This window comes from Schistocerca americana, chromosome 8, assembly GCF_021461395.2.
Source record: "Schistocerca americana isolate TAMUIC-IGC-003095 chromosome 8, iqSchAmer2.1, whole genome shotgun sequence".
Taxonomy (NCBI): domain Eukaryota; kingdom Metazoa; phylum Arthropoda; class Insecta; order Orthoptera; family Acrididae; genus Schistocerca; species Schistocerca americana.
Genome location: NC_060126.1, coordinates 488,020,454 through 488,030,049, shown reverse-complemented (window position 1 = coordinate 488,030,049; position 9,596 = coordinate 488,020,454). Strand labels below are relative to the sequence as shown.

The 9,596-nt window shown below is 45.4% G+C and overlaps 1 pseudogene; it reads right to left on the bottom strand.

Annotated features, from left to right (window-relative positions):
• Positions 1–9,037: 9,037 nt before the first annotated feature.
• Positions 9,038–9,155, bottom strand: LOC124546095 (annotated as a pseudogene).
• Between the last annotated feature and the right edge of the window lie 441 nt (positions 9,156–9,596).

Here is a 9,596-nt window from a genome sequence, read left to right as displayed (position 1 = left end):
CATACATTCACCTAATTTTTTTCATTTGCTTGCTTTCTACACAGAACATTTCTCAATTCAAAATTCAATGTACGGTATTCCAGCACTGTGTTGCACTGAATTACTGCCTAATAGCTAATCATGTAAGTACTTTGCAGACATATGAAGATGAACAAAATGGTCGAAACCGGTGAAGTAAGAAACAATAATGCTTAAAACTTACGTTAAGTGGCTGATAAATATTACACAATGGTCAAAAATCATGGGAAGACGCTATGGCACGAGCTTTTCATGGGTTGCTGAAACCAATTTCTCTCCATCCAGTCCCATAAGAAATTGATTCCTGCCACCTAACATTCAAATCGGCGGCTTTCCCCAAGGAAGTGGTATAGGTCCTCTGCTGTTCCCGTTCTATACAAACGACATATGAGTCAATCTGAGCAGCCATCTTAAATTGTTTGCAAACTACTCTCTGAGTTACCATCTTCTTAAGTTATCAGATGATGAAAACCAACTGCAAATGATTTAGCAAGCAATCTATAGTGTGCTAAATGTGGCAATTGACCCTGAATGAGGAAAGGTGTGTAGTTATCCACATGAACACTAAAAGAAATCCGCTAAATTTCGGTTACACGATAAATCACACAAATCCAAAGACTGTGAATTCAACTAAATACTTAGGGGTAACAACTACGAATAACTTAAATTGCCGGCCGTTGTGGCCGAGCAGTTCTAGGCGCTTCAGTCTGGAACCGCGCGACCGCTACGGTCGCAGGTTCGAATCCTGCCTCGGGCACGGATGTGTGTGATGTCCTTAGATTAGTTACGTTTAAGTAGTTCTAAGTTCTAGAGCACACCGCTCTCCCGGTCGTTATGATGGTATTCTTGACCGAAGCCGCTTCTGTTCGGTCGAGTAGCTCCTCAATTGGCATCACGAGGCTGAGTGGACCCCGAAAAATGTTAACTCAGATGTTAACTCCCATAGTGCTAAGAGCCATTTGAACCATCTGAATAACTTAAATTGGAAAATCGGGGAAAGTAAACCAAAGACTGCGATTTATTTGCAGTTAGATAGATAGTGCAACAGGTCTACTATAGAGACCTCCTGCACTATGCTTGTCCACACTCTTCTGGAGTACTGTTATACAGTGTTTAAGCCGCGTCAGATGGTACCAACTGTGGACGTCGGAAAAGTTCCATTTAAGGGCAACTGGTTTTGTATTATCGCGAAATAGGGGAGAGAGCGCCACGGACATGATACGTGAATTGGGGTGGCAATCATTAAAATAAATATGTCTTTCGTTGCGGCAGGATCTTGCTCTGAAATTTCTGTCACCAACTTTCTCCTCTGATGTTTTTTTGGCTCCCACCTACAAAGGGAGAAATGATCATCATACCGAAATAAGAGAAATCAGAGCTCGCACAGGAAGATTTACGTGCTTGTTTATCGCACGTGACAGTCGAGAGTGGAACGGTAGAAAAAAAGCTTGACTTTGGTTCGACGAACCCTCTTCTATGGTCTTCATTCTGAACTGGAGAGTTATCGTCATGTAGATGTAGATATAGACGTAAATGTAGAAGAGACCGAAGACCACCCCGCACACGTGTGAGGAGAAGACGAGAAGTCTGTTTGCCAACGTGTGGTCGTCCTGTGTGACGATCTACGCGTGTGAAAACCTTGTGTCTGCGATAGTGAAGATGCATCCTGTTCACTGTTGACCTCGGGAACCGGATTTGTTACAGAATCTCCGATATGCCATGACACATGAGGCTTGTGGCAATAGCTAAATTTGGTTAATTTCCGACGTGCTGCGACGTTCACTGCACACCTGTCTGTAAGACACTGCTCAGATATCGTGTCTACACGAGCGCCAAAAACCTCATCTAGCAGCAATTGCCCGGATCCATACACAGCACCTTTTGTCGTGACTTTGGACAATCTGCTTAGATCATCTTTTAACTATTTTGGTACTTAAGGTTGAAAGCAAACAGTGTTTTTGATGTTCCTGACACAGTCAGGTTTAGATAAGCGATGTATGAATGTTAAAAGTTGTTGGTTTCTTATAAATAATTATTTATAATCGCTGATAACTAGTTTCACCCCAAACACAGCTAGCCATCTTCAGATCAATTTCAGTGACGACAGTGTGCCTGCCGCCGGCCTGTTAATTAGACGTAGTAATGTTTGTCTTATTTGATCAGAAAATGGCAAGCTGGCTTATTGGAAAATAGTTGTAAATTATTATAAATAATTTTTGCAATCTTGACCAATAAATGATAATTTACACTACTGGCCATTAAAATTGCAACACCACGAAGATGACGTGCTACAGACGCGAAATTTAACCGATAGGAAGAAGATGCTGTGATATGCAAATGACTAGCTTTTCACAGCATTCACACAAGGTTGGCGCCGGTGGCGACACCTACAACGTGCTGACTTGAGGAAAGTTTCCAACCGATTTCTCATACACAAACAGCACTTGACAGGCGTTGCCTGGTGAAACGTTGTTGTGATGCCTCGTGTGAGGAGGAGAAATGCGTACCATCACGGTTCCTACTTTGATATAGGTCGGATTGTAGCCTATCGCGACTGCGGTTTATGGCATAACGACATGGCTGCTCGCGTTGGTCGAGATCCAATGACTGTTAGCAGAATACGGAATCGGTGGGTTCAGGAGGGTAATACGGAACGCCGTGCTGGATCCCACGGCCTCGTATCACTAGCAGTCGAGATGACAGGCATCTTATCAGCATGCCTGTAACGGATCGTGCAGCCACGTCTTGATCCCTGAGTCAACAGATTGGGGGGGGGGGGAGGGGGGGGGGGGCGGACGTTTGCAAGACAACAACCATCTGCACGAACAGTTCGGCGACGTTTGCAGCAGCATGGACTATCAGGTCGGAGACCATGGCTGCGGTTACCCTCGACGCTGCATCACAGACAGGAGCGCCTGTGATGGTGTACTCAACGACGAACCTGGGTGCACGAATGGCAAACCGTCACATTTTCGGGTGAATCCAGGTTCTGTTTACAGCATTGTGATAGTCGCATCCGTGTTTGGCGTCATCGCGGTGAACGCACATTGGAAGCGTGTATTCGTCATCGCCATACTGGCGTATCACCCGGCGTGATGGTATGGGGTGCCATTGGTTACACGTCTCGGTCACCTTTTGTTCGCATTGACGGCACTTTGAACAGTGGACGTTACATTTCAGATGTGTTACGACCCGTGGTTCTACCCTTCATTCGATCCCTGCGAAACCCTACATTTCAGCAGGATAATGCACGAGCCCATGTTGCAGGTCCTGTACGGGCCTTTCTGGATACAGAAAATGTTCTACTGCTGCCCTGGCCAGCACATTCTTCAGATCTCTCACCAACTGAAAACGTCTAGTCAATGGCGGCCGAGCAACTGGCTCGTCACAATACACCAGTCACTACTCTTGATGAACTGTGGCGTTGAAGCTGCATGGGCAACTGTACCTGTACACACCGTCCACGTTTCACTCAATGCCCAGGCGTATCAAGGACGTTATTACGGCCAGAGGTGGTTGTTCAGGGAACTGTTTTCTCTGGATCTATGCACCAAAATTGAGTGAAAATGTAATCACATGTCGTTTCTAGTATAATATATTTGTCCAATGAATACCCGTTTATCATCTGCAATTCTTCTTGGTGTAGCAAAAAAATGGTTCAAATGGCTCTGAGCACTATGGGACTTAACATCTATGGTCATCAGTCCCCTATAACTTATAACTACTTACACCTAACTAACCTAAGGACATCACACAACACCCAGTCATCACGAGGCAGGGAAAATCCCTGACCCCGCCGGGAATCGAACCCGGGAACCCGGGCGCGGGAAGCGAGGACGCTACCGCACGACCACGAGCTGCGGACTTTCGAACCTGCACCGTAGCGGTCGTGCGGTTCCAGACTGTAGCGCCTTTAACCGTTCGGCCACTCCGGCCGGCTTGGTGTAGCAATTTTAATGTCCAGTAGTGTATACGAAGTCCACAACTTAAAAGTTTTTCTCTACTTATATTTGCTTATGTCGTACCGGTTTTCAGTTTGTTGGGCGATCATCAGAAAACCGTCTAGTGTCGGCAAGAGATCAACCAAACATTAGAAACAGCGAATGTCTCAACAAACAAAGAATCTTTGGTCGGTAGGTGAGAGTTGTCAAATCGAGTGCACAATACTCGTGAGCCACGGGTGTTAAATTACATTATCAAATTTTGATATCGTATGCTGTTTCATCTGCTTCAGTTGTTTTGTATTGAAACTTTACGAAACTGCGTTGTGTAGTATTAGAGTCATATTAGAATGAAAGTCAAACAATAATAAACAGACTAAACAAAACATTTACGATCACGTGAAAGAACAGTTACGCCCAGAGAGCAGCAGTTGGCAGGCAGTAGCTGACTGCCATTGCCACCGTCAGTCCTTTGTCGCCAGGGAAGCCAGTGTGTGGATGTTGCGTCCAGCCGCAGACCGCAAGGTGTTCCCGCTGACAGGAGTGGAGGCTCCCTGGCTGGGCGGGCCAGTGACTCACGTCGAGAGGAAAGGAAGGCTCGCGGCCGGTGCCATTGTGCGTAGCCGAGCAGCGGCGGTGTTGTACACTGTATATACCGCAAGCACAGGTGCGCGGCGGGCTCGCGTGGAAATCCAGAGCTGCTCACGAAGGAGTGGGATGAGCTCGCTGACTCAGCGCGACGAGTCCGTGATCCGACTGACCGATCTGGCCTCCCATGTGGGGCCTCGGAGTATTGACGTCCGCAGACTACAAGCAGAACACCGACAACCCCGGGAACAAAGCTAGTCACCCCCCAGATACGCCACGCAGATTCATGAGTAACATTGCTTCTAGCCTGGATCGATACAAACAGGATGAGAGACGACTAGATTCTTTAGGTATACCACACGCTGCTTAAGCCAATCGTTGATGATTAGATCCCGCGGAGCTACCAAGTTGCGGCGAATCTTATTTCTATGTTTCATCTGCTATTGCAAAAGGTCACAGACCTTTCCTGTGGGACCAGGATCTGGCGATTTATAGAACCACTCGAGGTGCGATTCATGCCTGAAAGTTCGTCAAGTCGGGAGAGAATGCGTCCAGTCCTGTGACCACAGATGTTGTCATCTTGGAAGATGGAAGTTTCTACAGAATACTTGTCAAGAAAATGTAGAAGAAACGGGAGCACCTCGTCTTCGAGAATACTGAAATAAACATCCTTGTTCATTCTCTCATTAACATGACTGAGTAAGCTTGAGTAACAGTGTGGAAACACCGCCAAAAACATCACAGAACCACTTTTTGGCCCAGTAGTACTCTCCATACAGGCCTCATTGGACAGTCGGTGCACTCGACGGTTTGCATCCCTTGGAAGGAGACAGAATTCCGACTCCTCTGATGATACCTATTGTCGAGTTTCTGTCTGTGCCTGCTCAACGCGTGCAGGTTTATCTGATACCGAGTTTTTGAGAAGTACTCGTCTCCAAATAGCGATTACATGCAGTCCCCTTCGCAGTGTTCGCTCAGAGACTGGTTGGAATGGACCTGCATTTGCTGACAGCAACAATTCCTGTTTCGTCCGAAACCGGTTGTCATTGCAAGACTGCGATACTTGTCTTTGTTTCGTCTCGCTTACGATCTCTTTACGACCACGGTTCGAATGCAGTGGCTACGAACTGAATCACTGTGGTCCATAGGGGGTCAAACTGAACATTGCAAAAAGTTAAAGACGACTTACCGACTTACCTGTGATCCTTAGGTGACCTACGAAATACATAACATTAGCAGTTTATGAGAGGGCATGGTCGCTGAAAGTACTTTTGGTTAATGCAACAATATGAAAATAGTAATTGAGTGATAAGTTCAGCGTGGAAGTGCAGATTTATCAAAAGAAATATTTGGTACAGAAACAAAAGATGTAAAGATAATACAATAACGCTGCCAAGTTATAGAGATTGAGCAACTTTCAGACCATAATTTGTTTGGAATCAGATACCATATAGCCTTGCAAAGAATATTTGAACAGTTCCAAGCGATCGTTGGTAACTACAATCGTATCTTGCCTCATACCAGTTATTTTATACGTTCATCGTTAATACCAGAGTTTTCCAAAGGCAGCAGAGTGGGAGCACTTTTGGAAAGTAATTTTAGGTGGTGCAGCAGTAAAAAATAGTCAGCTGCTTCCTTCCCTTTTTATGGCTTGTAAACAGGATTCACACTGAAGCGCAAAAGAAACTGGTATAGTCATGCGTTTTCAAATACAAGGGTATATAAAAAGACAGAATATGGCGCTGTGGTCGGCAACGCCTATATAAGACAACAAGCGTCTAGCGCAGTTGTTAGATCGGTCATTGCTGCTGCAATGACAGGTTATCAAGATTCAAGTGAGTTTGAACGTGGTGTAATAGGACACAGTATGGCTCTGAGCACTATGGGACTCAACTGCTGTGGTCATAAGTCCCCTAGAACTTAGAACTACTTAAACTTAACTAACCTAAGGACATCACACATATCCATGCCCGAGGCAGGATTCGAACCTGCGACCGTAGCGGTCGTGCGGTTCCAGCCTGTAGCGCCTAGAATCGCTCGCCCATCCCGGCCGGCCAAACCATGACAGAACTCCCTCAATGCTTCACAGATGGAATTATGCACTGAGGATTCAAGCGTTGGTGTGATAAAAGTCGTACAAACCGACGGCGTTCAATTCCTGATACACCGACACAAAAAAAATCGTAACACTAAAATATAATTAAAGTAGAGCAATGAAATTTTAGTATTGCATTTATCTAGGTAACATATTTCAGTGATTAACACTGCAACATCACAGGTTAATGTAAGCGCAAGACAGGCCATCGCAAATGTTAAATACTGATAGATCAGTAACCGGGGTAAGTGCTAGAATGATCACGGACTCGTTTTCAGACTTTATGCCTTCCATTGACAAGTGCTAGATGTTGAATGCAAGCATGAAATCGGTCAAGCATTGCGTTGTATAGGTGTCAGATGTCAGTTTGTCAGTTTCTTGAATAGGTCTTCTTCCGATCTTACATTCTCGTGGCCATCATGTACCATATTTCAGATGTAGAAACACGCCTATGAACTTCCGATTTTTTTCCGTCAGCGTAGGCCTATACATCGAGATCAAACTGTTGTGACCAACCAGGGTGATATCACTCTTACAATGAGGTGTAAAGTTCAGATTTGCTTTCTGTTAATAACTGATTGAAATTTGTCCAGCAAAATCACCAGCACTTGCCACTCCCCCTTGCCACTCCCCCCTCCCACCCTCCCTGCTGTTTCATTCAGTGGTATAATTTGGTTAAGTACGCTCAAACTATGGCGAGTGAGATATCCATCGGCAGTAACCGGCAGTGAATGAGGATTTGGCGAGTAGGTAGATAAAGAGGGGGGGGGGGGGGCACATTTATTGAGAATATCTATTGTATTCTCGTGTACAGTGCTTGCAGGAATTTTAGGATCAGGTCTAAATTTCGTTTAATCAACACGGGTCCCTAAGAAACAGCATTTCAGTGAATGTTTTGCATTATGTTATTATACATCTTAATTATGGATAGTCAATTAAAATTTCACTACTCTAGCTTCAACACTTTGGGACATAAAACGTTTTCCCCCTTTGTAAACAAGACTAAAAAAATACTTTTTTTCTGACTAAAATGTTTTCGATCACAAAAACTGCCGCCGGCCGCTGTGGCCGAGCGGTTCTGGGCGCTTCAGTCTAGAACCGCGCGACCGCTACGGCCGCAGGTTCGAATCCTGCATCGGGCATGGATGCGTGTGTTATCTTTAGGTTACTTAGGTTTAAGTAGTTCTAAGTTCTAGGGGACTGATGACCTCAGATGTTGAGTCCCATAGTGCTCAGAGCCATTTGAACAAAAACTGCTAGCCCTACAGCTGTGGAATTTTTGTGCCGTTTTATTGCACCATAGCAATTATAAAAATAATAACAGAACCTGGGAAAAAAATCCTTTTCATTTGGTCGCCTCCCAAAGAAACTTTTTTACACAACAACTTCGGTGGCAAACTTGTGTAGTTTTCTTACCCGACAACTACCGACTGGCAACACCCAATCCTATTCTGACTGTAAATACATCACAAAGAAGACAGAGGATCGGCTCCACAGTAACAACTGAAACTTCCTGGCAGATTAAAACTGTGTGCCGGACCAAGACTCGAACTCGGAACCTTTGCCTTTCGCGGGCAAGTGCTCTACGATCTGAGCTACCCAAGCAAGACTCACGCCCCCCTCCTCACAGCTTTACTTCTGCCAGGACCTCGTCTCCTACCTTCCAAAATTTTACAGAAGCTCTCCTGCGAACCTTGCAGAACTAGCACTCCTGAAAGAAAGGATATTGCGGTGACATGGCTTAGCCACAGACTGGGGGATGTTTCCAGAATTAGGTTTTCACTCTGCAGCTAATATGAAACTTCCTGCTTGGGTAGCTCAGATGGTAGAGCACTTGCCCCCGAAAGGCAAAGGTCCCGAGTTCGATTCTCGGTCCGGCACACAGTTAATCTGCCAGGAAGATTCCTATCAGCGCACACTCCGCTGCAGAGAGAAAATCTCATTCTGGAGACAGTAAGAAGTGATTTATCGCTATTGGCAACACTTAGACAGTTCTACCTCTGCAGCTGTTACTGCTGAAAGTAAAAAACTAATTTTACCACCAAATTTACCAGCGAAAAATAATGGTTTGACAGGCGCCCAATTAAGAACCTTTTTACCAGGTTTTGTATTTGTTATTTTTATGATTGATTCGGTGTAAGCAAACGGCAGTACAAATTTCATATCTGTATAGCTGTATGACTAGCAGTTTTAAGCACTCCGTCGTCAGGCCACGAGTGGCCTACGGGGACCATCCGACCGCCGTGTCATCCTCAGTGGAGGATGTGGATAGGAGGGGCGTGGGATCAGCACACCGCTCTCCCGGTCGCTATGATGGTATTCTTGACCGAAGCCGCTACTATTCGGTCGAGTAGGTCCTCAATTGGCATCACGAGGCTGAGTGCACCCCGAAAAATGGCAACAGCGCATGGCGGCCTGGATGGTCACCCATCCAAGTCCCGACCATGCCCGACAGCGCTTAACTTCGGTGATATCACGGTAATCGGTGTATCCACTGCGGCATGGCCGTTGCCTATGACTAGCAGTCTTAGAGAAAGAAAATATTTTAGTAGGAAAAAAAAGGATTTTTTAAACGCTATTTACATAGCGGAAATAATTAAATCTTCAAAAGTATTAGAGCCAGAGCAGTGGAATTTTAACTAAAAACCCTGACTGAGATAGCTAATAACATCATTTAAAATATTCACTTCACGGAACGCAGCTTCAGCGAAATTTTGAACCGTCCCTAATGGTTCTACAAGCATTGTAGTACAGTGGCAGTGAAAGTCCTTGACGGGAGTGAAATACCTGCTGAAGAGCTGGAGGACGTAATTGCTCCGGGTCACGTTTTTTTTTTCTGATGTCATCTCCATTCGTATGCTCATCGTACGCAAAAGGATTGTACGGAATATTCAAGACGCAGCCCAGTGATCCGTAAAGGCAGCGCAGGAAACAATGGCCCGCGCCGCTCCCAG